This window comes from Xenopus laevis, chromosome 8S (assembly GCF_017654675.1).
Source record: "Xenopus laevis strain J_2021 chromosome 8S, Xenopus_laevis_v10.1, whole genome shotgun sequence".
Taxonomy (NCBI): domain Eukaryota; kingdom Metazoa; phylum Chordata; class Amphibia; order Anura; family Pipidae; genus Xenopus; species Xenopus laevis.
The window spans coordinates 91,927,818-91,938,751 of record NC_054386.1 but is presented as its reverse complement, the minus strand read 5'-3'; the positions used below and the strand labels follow the sequence as shown (position 1 = coordinate 91,938,751).

The 10,934-nt window shown below is 57.5% G+C and overlaps 10 non-coding genes across 10 annotated transcripts; all 10 read left to right on the top strand.

Annotated features, from left to right (window-relative positions):
- Positions 1-2,987: 2,987 nt before the first annotated feature.
- Positions 2,988-3,171, top strand: LOC121397845. The gene has a single exon (XR_005963963.1). It is a non-coding gene; the product is annotated as a U2 spliceosomal RNA (small nuclear RNA).
- A 739-nt stretch (positions 3,172-3,910) lies between these two features.
- LOC121397827 lies at positions 3,911-4,100 on the top strand. Its single transcript, XR_005963953.1, has one exon. It is a non-coding gene; the product is annotated as a U2 spliceosomal RNA (small nuclear RNA).
- Positions 4,101-4,752: 652 nt separating this feature from the next.
- On the top strand, positions 4,753-4,943 carry LOC121397824. The gene has a single exon (XR_005963950.1). It is a non-coding gene; the product is annotated as a U2 spliceosomal RNA (small nuclear RNA).
- A 655-nt stretch (positions 4,944-5,598) lies between these two features.
- LOC121397823 lies at positions 5,599-5,789 on the top strand. Its single transcript, XR_005963949.1, has one exon. It is a non-coding gene; the product is annotated as a U2 spliceosomal RNA (small nuclear RNA).
- Positions 5,790-6,445: 656 nt separating this feature from the next.
- LOC121397822 lies at positions 6,446-6,636 on the top strand. The gene has a single exon (XR_005963948.1). It is a non-coding gene; the product is annotated as a U2 spliceosomal RNA (small nuclear RNA).
- A 656-nt stretch (positions 6,637-7,292) lies between these two features.
- On the top strand, positions 7,293-7,483 carry LOC121397821. The gene has a single exon (XR_005963947.1). It is a non-coding gene; the product is annotated as a U2 spliceosomal RNA (small nuclear RNA).
- A 656-nt stretch (positions 7,484-8,139) lies between these two features.
- Positions 8,140-8,330, top strand: LOC121397820. The gene has a single exon (XR_005963946.1). It is a non-coding gene; the product is annotated as a U2 spliceosomal RNA (small nuclear RNA).
- A 656-nt stretch (positions 8,331-8,986) lies between these two features.
- Positions 8,987-9,177, top strand: LOC121397819. The gene has a single exon (XR_005963945.1). It is a non-coding gene; the product is annotated as a U2 spliceosomal RNA (small nuclear RNA).
- A 659-nt stretch (positions 9,178-9,836) lies between these two features.
- Positions 9,837-10,027, top strand: LOC121397810. The gene has a single exon (XR_005963936.1). It is a non-coding gene; the product is annotated as a U2 spliceosomal RNA (small nuclear RNA).
- A 659-nt stretch (positions 10,028-10,686) lies between these two features.
- Positions 10,687-10,877, top strand: LOC121397859. The gene has a single exon (XR_005963975.1). It is a non-coding gene; the product is annotated as a U2 spliceosomal RNA (small nuclear RNA).
- Positions 10,878-10,934: the final 57 nt, after the last annotated feature.

Here is a 10,934-nt window from a genome sequence, read left to right as displayed (position 1 = left end):
AGAGAAGATAGGCGCTAGAAATATTGTGGGTGTGGGAAGCGAGCGAGGCACGCGTGCGGAGAAGCAGCAGTGTGCAGGCAGGAGTAGGGTAGGGAGAAGAGAGGTGGACGGGAGAGAGAAGAGAGGAGAGAGTAGAAGGATGAGAGAGAGAAAGAGAGAGGACGCGGTGTGTTTTGTGCTGCAGCGCGTGTGTCCGTGGTGTGTGCGTTCTTGGCAGAGGTCGAGGTCGTTGGCAAGGAAGGAGCGGAGGGTGCAGCAAGGAGCGGGCTAGGGCCTAATACGGGGTGCCGGGGATGTCGGGAAGGTGTGAGGTCGCTGTTGGGAGGCTGCGGGTTCGAGGGGCGCGAGGCTGAACTAGGTTCCCGGAACAGGGCAAGGGGACTGGGCGTAGATTGTGTTGGGCTTGGGTGGGGTGTGGAGCGGTCTTTGGCTGACGTCGTGGTAGGGTGGCCCTTCGTTGGTCTTCTGTGAGGGGGGTACAGTGCCGTCTCCGGGAGTCCGTCACAAGTCTGGTGGGTGCCTGTCGGTCGCGTCGTTATTCGGGTTATCGTTTCGTCGTTTTTGGCTAATGATCTAGTGATGTATTCTGTTCTTTAATCAAGTTTAGATATTCTGATTCGTCCTATTGGGACCATATTAAATGGATTTTATGGAACAGGGAGAATGGAAAAAGAGCGTTGCTCTGTCCATCCAGCATGCGACTGGTATTGGCAGTACTCCAGGCGGTGACCTCTATTACCGTGTTCAAATAGCGATACAGGGGGGGAGGGAGCCGAGAAGGACATCCTTCCTAAAAAGAGACAAGCAGCGCGCCAAATGTTTGGGGGACCTAGCAGACTTCTAGTTGGCGACTACTTGTGTGTGTGGAGCCGGAGGAGAGCACCAACACAATGTGCAGTCAGTAAGATGTGCAGGCCACTGCAGTAAGGGCTGGGAAGGAAGAGAGGTGGAGAACGGACAGAGAGGATAGAGAGAAAGAGGAGACGCTGTTTTTTATGTCTTGCATAGCCGGCCACGTGATCTCGTGTTGGTTTTGCAGAGTCGACCTCCGATGGCAGGAAACGAGCGGAGGGTTGCGCCAGGCAAGAGGGGGCCCTTGATGCGCAAATAGTACGGAGGTGCGGGAAAGCTGATCAGGGATAGGTGGCTGACGGTGTTGGGAAGGCTGCGGTCTGCAGGGCGCAGAGGCGGAACTAAGGCCGAACAGGCGAGCAGGAGCGGGACCTGGGGTGGTAGCAATGTGGGCTGGGGAATGGGCTGGGAGACGGCTGTTTGCGATAGTCGCAAGTGGGGCGCTTCGTTGTCCTTGGACGGGGAAAGTGCCTCTCCGTGGAGGCGCAGCGCTGGGGGTGGGGCCGTCGAGACTCGCGGGTTTTCGGGTTAAATGATGTTCTGTCGGCCCCTTTATGGCCTAAGAGTGTGGACAAATTGGTGATAGGTACTTTTTGGGAAACCTTGGTTCATCTGGCTGGAAGACAAAGAGGAGTATTTTCTAGATCCTATCTGCGAACGGAGAAACCATTGAGTCCTTGGCAGAGGCTGAGATACCGGAGACTTGGGGAAGCTGGGCCGCTGTGCATACAATTTATGGGTGGCCATGACTTGCATTATGTTGAGATACGAGTGGGAAAGATGCTCATGCACACGCTTAGAGTCAGAGATGCTTTTCATCATTCACTTTGCCGCTTTGCCATTCAGGTGGTCTGGGAGAAGTTTTCATTTTCCTGGCTCCAACAGATGCCTGGCAAGAGGCACCAATGGCCTTGGCCACGCCACTCCAGACCCTTTTGTGTCTGGTACTGAGCCCCTGTAGAATGGAGTCACGGTCTTTTTAGATGGGATGCGCAGGCAATGATTCGCTACCTGGGGGAAGCTCGCGGCGAACCAGGGTGATCGGACTGCCCTAGCTCTTCGGCGAATCGGGGACAGTCAACGTCCCGGAAGACCTTCGGGGGGGCGGGTGGTGGGTCTCTAGCTTCGGCTGACGGGGCCCGGTACCGATTTTCGACGCTGTATCGTGGCAGTATATGTGGGAACAGCTTGGGCATACAGAGCCATGCATTCGGGTAGGACTCGGAAGGAATGAATTTCAAATGATAATTGTGTGCTGTAAGTCAGTTTAAATATTGATACGTATCCTATCCATGGGGATCTATATAATTAAAAGATGTGATTTTTTGGAACGGGAAATGAAAAAGAGCTTGCTCGTCCCTCCACGCATCGAATCTTGGTATTGCTAGTACTCCAGGAGAAGGCCGGTAGCGCTCTTTATAACTCATTCAAAATAGCGAGAACCTAGGGAGGGGAGTGGAGAACGAGAAGCATGACTCGCTTTCATACGAAAGCAGCAACACAGCGCAGCTCTGCAAAAGTTGGGGGGGACTAGCAAGCGCACTCGTGTGTGACAGAAGCGATACAATATGTGATTATGTGCAGGCACGGGAGGGAAGAAGACAAGCACAACTGTCAAGTATCAGCATAGTGTGGACAGGCCATGAGCAGATTAGGGCTGGGAGAAGAGCAGGTGACAGGGAAGAGAGGAGAGGAGAGACGATGTTATTTTGTGCTGGCCAGCGACGGTGTCGTCCGTGTTGCGTTTCTTTGCAGAAGTCAGACCTCAGGTTGCAGGACGCAGCGGGGTTGCCAGAAGAGGCGGAGCTATCAGGAAATACGAGGGTGTCGGAGAAGGTGCCTGAGGCCGAATGATTGGGAGGCATCGAGCGGGTCTCAAGGCCGCAAGAGGCGGGAACTAGGCCCCTGACAGGGCAGATGCCAAGAGCCGGGCCTGGGCTGGTAGCAAGTGTGGGGCTTGGGCTGGTAGCAGTGTGGGCCTGGGTGGGTGGGAGCGGGTGTTTTGCGAGTACGGCAGAGTGGGAGCGCGGAGTTTCGTTGTCCTCGTGAGACGGCGAAAGCAATGGTTGCCACCAGTGGGAGGGCGCCAGCAGCTGGGGGTGGGCCAGATCGGTCGCAGCGGCGATTTTCGGGTTAGTGTTTCTCGGGCTTGATTGGTAAGATCAAGTGTAGTATCTGTTCATTATCAGATTTATATCTGATACGTACCACTAAATCTGGGGACTCATATATATTAAATGAGATTTTTGGCAACAGAGGAGATGAAAGAAAAAAGTCTTGGCTCTTGATCCTGCCAGGCAATATCAGACCTGAGTAATTAGCAAGTACTCCAGGACGGTGATCGCTCCTAGCTACCTAGTGTTAGTTATAAAAGAAAGCAGACAGAACCAGGGAGGGAGGGAGATAAGGAGAAGAGATGACAACATTCTCACGAGCAAAGCAGCAACAAGCAGCTGCAAAGTTTTGGGGCGGCTACACCCAGCACTTATGTCGCGGCGACTAATCAATTGTAGTGTGTGAAGAGCGACGGAGGGAGAACACAAAGCACAAACTTGTGCAGCAGCAGCGTGTGACAGGAGCAGACAGTAGGAGCTGGAAGGAAGAGAGGTGGCGGGAGAGAGAGAGAGAGAGACGAGAGAGCAAAGAGCAGAGACAGCTGGTTTTTGTGCTGGCAGCCCGGGCCCGTTGTCCCCGTGGTTGCGTTTTGGCAGAGTCGACCTCGTTTGCAGGAACGAGCGGGGGTTGCCAGCAAGGGCGGGCCTATGCAAATACGGGGTGCGGGGACTGTCGGGAAGGTGCTGAGTCCGGTGTTGGGAGGCTGCGGGTCTCAGGGCCGCAGAGGCGGAACTAGGCCCGAACCAGGGGCCAGAGCCAGAGCGGGCCTGGGGCTGGGTAGCAAGCTGTGGGCCTGGGGCTGGGCTGGGAGCGAATGGTTTGCGAGTCGGATCCAGGTGGGGCCTCCGTTGTCCTCTGAGACGGGGAGCACAGTGCCCCTCTCCCCGTGCGAGGCGCGCCAAGCCTGGGGGTGGGGGCCGTCGGCTCGCGCGCGTTTCGGGTTATCGCTTCTCCGGCCTTGGCTAAGATCAAGTGTAGTATCTGTCTTATCAGTTTAATATCTGATACGTCCCCTATCTGGGGACCATATATTAAATGGATTTTTGGAACCAGGGAGATGGAAAAAGAGCTTGCTCTGTCCACTCCACGCATCGACCTGGTATTGCAGTACCTCCAGGACCGGTGCACCTCTCTTACTCAGTTTCAAAAAGCAGAACCAGGGGAGGGAGGGAGAACGAGAAGGACTCCCTTTCCTACAAAAGCAGCAACAAGCAGCCTGCAAAGTTTGGGGCGGACTAGCACCAGCACTCTGTCTCGGCGACTAACTTGTGTGTGGAGCACGGAGGGAGACACCAAGCACAACTGTGCAGCAGCAGCAGTGTGACAGGCCAGCAGCAGTAGGGCTGGGAGGAAGAGAGGTGGACGGGAAGAGAGAGAGAGAGAGAAAAAGAGAGAGACAGCTGTTTTTGTGCTGCAGCCGGCCCGTTGTCCCGTGTTGCGTTCTTGCAGAGTCGACCTCGTTGCAGGAACGAGCGGGGGTTGCCAGCAAGAGGCGGGCCTATGCAAATACGGGGTGCCGGGACTGTCGGGAAGGTGCTGAGCCGGTGTTGGGAGGCTGCGGGTCTCAGGGCCGCAGAGGCGGAACTAGGCCCGAACCAGGGCCAGAGCCAGAGCGGGCCTGGGGCTGGTAGCAAGTGTGGGCCTGGGGCTGGGCTGGGAGCGGTGTTTGCGACGTCGCAGGTGGGGCCTTCGTTGTCCTCTGAGACGGGGAGCACAGTGCCCCTCTCCCCGTGGAGGCGCGCCAAGCCTGGGGGTGGGGCCGTCGGCTCGCGCGCGTTTCGGGTTATCGCTTCTCGGCCTTTTGGCTAAGATCAAGTGTAGTATCTGTTCTTATCAGTTTAATATCTGATACGTCCCCTATCTGGGGACCATATATTAAATGGATTTTTGGAACAGGGAGATGGAAAAAGAGCTTGCTCTGTCCACTCCACGCATCGACCTGGTATTGCAGTACCTCCAGGACCGGTGCACCTCTCTTACTCAGTTTCAAAAAGCAGAACCAGGGGAGGGGAGGGAGAACGAGAAGGACTCCCTTTCCTACAAAAGCAGCAACAAGCAGCCTGCAAAGTTTGGGGCGGACTAGCACCAGCACTCTGTCTCGGCGACTAACTTGTGTGTGTGGAGCACGGAGGGAGACACCAAGCACAACTGTGCAGCAGCAGCAGTGTGACAGGCCAGCAGCAGTAGGGCTGGGAGGAAGAGAGGTGGACGGGAAGAGAGAGAGAGAGAGAAAAAGAGAGAGACAGCTGTTTTTGTGCTGCAGCCGGCCCGTTGTCCCGTGTTGCGTTCTTGCAGAGTCGACCTCGTTGCAGGAACGAGCGGGGGTTGCCAGCAAGAGGCGGGCCTATGCAAATACGGGGTGCCGGGACTGTCGGGAAGGTGCTGAGCCGGTGTTGGGAGGCTGCGGGTCTCAGGGCCGCAGAGGCGGAACTAGGCCCGAACCAGGGCCAGAGCCAGAGCGGGCCTGGGGCTGGTAGCAAGTGTGGGCCTGGGGCTGGGCTGGGAGCGGTGTTTGCGACGTCGCAGGTGGGGCCTTCGTTGTCCTCTGAGACGGGGAGCACAGTGCCCCTCTCCCCGTGGAGGCGCGCCAAGCCTGGGGGTGGGGCCGTCGGCTCGCGCGCGTTTCGGGTTATCGCTTCTCGGCCTTTTGGCTAAGATCAAGTGTAGTATCTGTTCTTATCAGTTTAATATCTGATACGTCCCCTATCTGGGGACCATATATTAAATGGATTTTTGGAACAGGGAGATGGAAAAAGAGCTTGCTCTGTCCACTCCACGCATCGACCTGGTATTGCAGTACCTCCAGGACCGGTGCACCTCTCTTACTCAGTTTCAAAAAGCAGAACCAGGGGAGGGGAGGGAGAACGAGAAGGACTCCCTTTCCTACAAAAGCAGCAACAAGCAGCCTGCAAAGTTTGGGGCGGACTAGCACCAGCACTCTGTCTCGGCGACTAACTTGTGTGTGTGGAGCACGGAGGGAGACACCAAGCACAACTGTGCAGCAGCAGCAGTGTGACAGGCCAGCAGCAGTAGGGCTGGGAGGAAGAGAGGTGGACGGGAAGAGAGAGAGAGAGAGAGAAAAGAGAGAGACAGCTGTTTTTGTGCTGCAGCCGGCCCGTTGTCCCGTGTTGCGTTCTTGCAGAGTCGACCTCGTTGCAGGAACGAGCGGGGGTTGCCAGCAAGAGGCGGGCCTATGCAAATACGGGGTGCCGGGACTGTCGGGAAGGTGCTGAGCCGGTGTTGGGAGGCTGCGGGTCTCAGGGCCGCAGAGGCGGAACTAGGCCCGAACCAGGGCCAGAGCCAGAGCGGGCCTGGGGCTGGTAGCAAGTGTGGGCCTGGGGCTGGGCTGGGAGCGGTGTTTGCGACGTCGCAGGTGGGGCCTTCGTTGTCCTCTGAGACGGGGAGCACAGTGCCCCTCTCCCCGTGGAGGCGCGCCAAGCCTGGGGGTGGGGCCGTCGGCTCGCGCGCGTTTCGGGTTATCGCTTCTCGGCCTTTTGGCTAAGATCAAGTGTAGTATCTGTTCTTATCAGTTTAATATCTGATACGTCCCCTATCTGGGGACCATATATTAAATGGATTTTTGGAACAGGGAGATGGAAAAAGAGCTTGCTCTGTCCACTCCACGCATCGACCTGGTATTGCAGTACCTCCAGGACCGGTGCACCTCTCTTACTCAGTTTCAAAAAGCAGAACCAGGGGAGGGGAGGGAGAACGAGAAGGACTCCCTTTCCTACAAAAGCAGCAACAAGCAGCCTGCAAAGTTTGGGGCGGACTAGCACCAGCACTCTGTCTCGGCGACTAACTTGTGTGTGTGGAGCACGGAGGGAGACACCAAGCACAACTGTGCAGCAGCAGCAGTGTGACAGGCCAGCAGCAGTAGGGCTGGGAGGAAGAGAGGTGGACGGGAAGAGAGAGAGAGAGAGAGAAAAGAGAGAGACAGCTGTTTTTGTGCTGCAGCCGGCCCGTTGTCCCGTGTTGCGTTCTTGCAGAGTCGACCTCGTTGCAGGAACGAGCGGGGGTTGCCAGCAAGAGGCGGGCCTATGCAAATACGGGGTGCCGGGACTGTCGGGAAGGTGCTGAGCCGGTGTTGGGAGGCTGCGGGTCTCAGGGCCGCAGAGGCGGAACTAGGCCCGAACCAGGGCCAGAGCCAGAGCGGGCCTGGGGCTGGTAGCAAGTGTGGGCCTGGGGCTGGGCTGGGAGCGGTGTTTGCGACGTCGCAGGTGGGGCCTTCGTTGTCCTCTGAGACGGGGAGCACAGTGCCCCTCTCCCCGTGGAGGCGCGCCAAGCCTGGGGGTGGGGCCGTCGGCTCGCGCGCGTTTCGGGTTATCGCTTCTCGGCCTTTTGGCTAAGATCAAGTGTAGTATCTGTTCTTATCAGTTTAATATCTGATACGTCCCCTATCTGGGGACCATATATTAAATGGATTTTTGGAACAGGGAGATGGAAAAAGAGCTTGCTCTGTCCACTCCACGCATCGACCTGGTATTGCAGTACCTCCAGGACCGGTGCACCTCTCTTACTCAGTTTCAAAAAGCAGAACCAGGGGAGGGGAGGGAGAACGAGAAGGACTCCCTTTCCTACAAAAGCAGCAACAAGCAGCCTGCAAAGTTTGGGGCGGACTAGCACCAGCACTCTGTCTCGGCGACTAACTTGTGTGTGTGGAGCACGGAGGGAGACACCAAGCACAACTGTGCAGCAGCAGCAGTGTGACAGGCCAGCAGCAGTAGGGCTGGGAGGAAGAGAGGTGGACGGGAAGAGAGAGAGAGAGAGAGAAAAGAGAGAGACAGCTGTTTTTGTGCTGCAGCCGGCCCGTTGTCCCGTGTTGCGTTCTTGCAGAGTCGACCTCGTTGCAGGAACGAGCGGGGGTTGCCAGCAAGAGGCGGGCCTATGCAAATACGGGGTGCCGGGACTGTCGGGAAGGTGCTGAGCCGGTGTTGGGAGGCTGCGGGTCTCAGGGCCGCAGAGGCGGAACTAGGCCCGAACCAGGGCCAGAGCCAGAGCGGGCCTGGGGCTGGTAGCAAGTGTGGGCCTGGGGCTGGGCTGGGAGCGGTGTTTGCGACGTCGCAGGTGGGGCCTTCGTTGTCCTCTGAGACGGGGAGCACAGTGCCCCTCTCCCCGTGGAGGCGCGCCAAGCCTGGGGGTGGGGCCGTCGGCTCGCGCGCGTTTCGGGTTATCGCTTCTCGGCCTTTTGGCTAAGATCAAGTGTAGTATCTGTTCTTATCAGTTTAATATCTGATACGTCCCCTATCTGGGGACCATATATTAAATGGATTTTTGGAACAGGGAGATGGAAAAAGAGCTTGCTCTGTCCACTCCACGCATCGACCTGGTATTGCAGTACCTCCAGGACCGGTGCACCTCTCTTACTCAGTTTCAAAAAGCAGAACCAGGGGAGGGGAGGGAGAACGAGAAGGACTCCCTTTCCTACAAAAGCAGCAACAAGCAGCCTGCAAAGTTTGGGGCGGACTAGCACCAGCACTCTGTCTCGGCGACTAACTTGTGTGTGTGGAGCACGGAGGGAGACACCAAGCACAACTGTGCAGCAGCAGCAGTGTGACAGGCCAGCAGCAGTAGGGCTGGGAGGAAGAGAGGTGGACGGGAAGAGAGAGAGAGAGAGAGAAAAGAGAGAGACAGCTGTTTTTGTGCTGCAGCCGGCCCGTTGTCCCGTGTTGCGTTCTTGCAGAGTCGACCTCGTTGCAGGAACGAGCGGGGGTTGCCAGCAAGAGGCGGGCCTATGCAAATACGGGGTGCCGGGACTGTCGGGAAGGTGCTGAGCCGGTGTTGGGAGGCTGCGGGTCTCAGGGCCGCAGAGGCGGAACTAGGCCCGAACCAGGGCCAGAGCCAGAGCGGGCCTGGGGCTGGTAGCAAGTGTGGGCCTGGGGCTGGGCTGGGAGCGGTGTTTGCGACGTCGCAGGTGGGGCCTTCGTTGTCCTCTGAGACGGGGAGCACAGTGCCCCTCTCCCCGTGGAGGCGCGCCAAGCCTGGGGGTGGGGCCGTCGGCTCGCGCGCGTTTCGGGTTATCGCTTCTCGGCCTTTTGGCTAAGATCAAGTGTAGTATCTGTTCTTATCAGTTTAATATCTGATACGTCCCCTATCTGGGGACCATATATTAAATGGATTTTTGGAACAGGGAGATGGAAAAAGAGCTTGCTCTGTCCACTCCACGCATCGACCTGGTATTGCAGTACCTCCAGGACCGGTGCACCTCTCTTACTCAGTTTCAAAAAGCAGAACCAGGGGAGGGGAGGGAGAACGAGAAGGACTCCCTTTCCTACAAAAGCAGCAACAAGCAGCCTGCAAAGTTTGGGGCGGACTAGCACCAGCACTCTGTCTCGGCGACTAACTTGTGTGTGTGGAGCACGGAGGGAGACACCAAGCACAACTGTGCAGCAGCAGCAGTGTGACAGGCCAGCAGCAGTAGGGCTGGGAGGAAGAGAGGTGGACGGGAAGAGAGAGAGAGAGAGAGAGAGAAAGAGAGAGACAGCTGTTTTTGTGCTGCAGCCGGCCCGTTGTCCCGTGTTGCGTTCTTGCAGAGTCGACCTCGTTGCAGGAACGAGCGGGGGTTGCCAGCAAGAGGCGGGCCTATGCAAATACGGGGTGCCGGGACTGTCGGGAAGGTGCTGAGCCGGTGTTGGGAGGCTGCGGGTCTCAGGGCCGCAGAGGCGGAACTAGGCCCGAACCAGGGCCAGAGCCAGAGCGGGCCTGGGGCTGGTAGCAAGTGTGGGCCTGGGGCTGGGCTGGGAGCGGTGTTTGCGACGTCGCAGGTGGGGCCTTCGTTGTCCTCTGAGACGGGGAGCACAGTGCCCCTCTCCCCGTGGAGGCGCGCCAAGCCTGGGGGTGGGGCCGTCGGCTCGCGCGCGTTTCGGGTTATCGCTTCTCGGCCTTTTGGCTAAGATCAAGTGTAGTATCTGTTCTTATCAGTTTAATATCTGATACGTCCCCTATCTGGGGACCATATATTAAATGGATTTTTGGAACAGGGAGATGGAAAAAGAGCTTGCTCTGTCCACTCCACGCATCGACCTGGTATTGCAGTACCTCCAGGACCGGTGCACCTCTCTTACTCAGTTTCAAAAAGCAGAACCAGGGGAGGGGAGGGAGAACGAGAAGGACTCCCTTTCCTACAAAAGCAGCAACAAGCAGCCTGCAAAGTTTGGGGCGGACTAGCACCAGCACTCTGTCTCGGCGACTAACTTGTGTGTGTGGAGCACGGAGGGAGACACCAAGCACAACTGTGCAGCAGCAGCAGTGTGACAGGCCAGCAGCAGTAGGGCTGGGAGGAAGAGAGGTGGACGGGAAGAGAGAGAGAGAGAGAGAGAGAAAGAGAGAGACAGCTGTTTTTGTGCTGCAGCCGGCCCGTTGTCCCGTGTTGCGTTCTTGCAGAGTCGACCTCGTTGCAGGAACGAGCGGGGGTTGCCAGCAAGAGGCGGGCCTATGCAAATACGGGGTGCCGGGACTGTCGGGAAGGTGCTGAGCCGGTGTTGGGAGGCTGCGGGTCTCAGGGCCGCAGAGGCGGAACTAGGCCCGAACCAGGGCCAGAGCCAGAGCGGGCCTGGGGCTGGTAGCAAGTGTGGGCCTGGGGCTGGGCTGGGAGCGGTGTTTGCGACGTCGCAGGTGGGGCCTTCGTTGTCCTCTGAGACGGGGAGCACAGTGCCCCTCTCCCCGTGGAGGCGCGCCAAGCCTGGGGGTGGGGCCGTCGGCTCGCGCGCGTTTCGGGTTATCGCTTCTCGGCCTTTTGGCTAAGATCAAGTGTAGTATCTGTTCTTATCAGTTTAATATCTGATACGTCCCCTATCTGGGGACCATATATTAAATGGATTTTTGGAACAGGGAGATGGAAAAAGAGCTTGCTCTGTCCACTCCACGCATCGACCTGGTATTGCAGTACCTCCAGGACCGGTGCACCTCTCTTACTCAGTTTCAAAAAGCAGAACCAGGGGAGGGGAGGGAGAACGAGAAGGACTCCC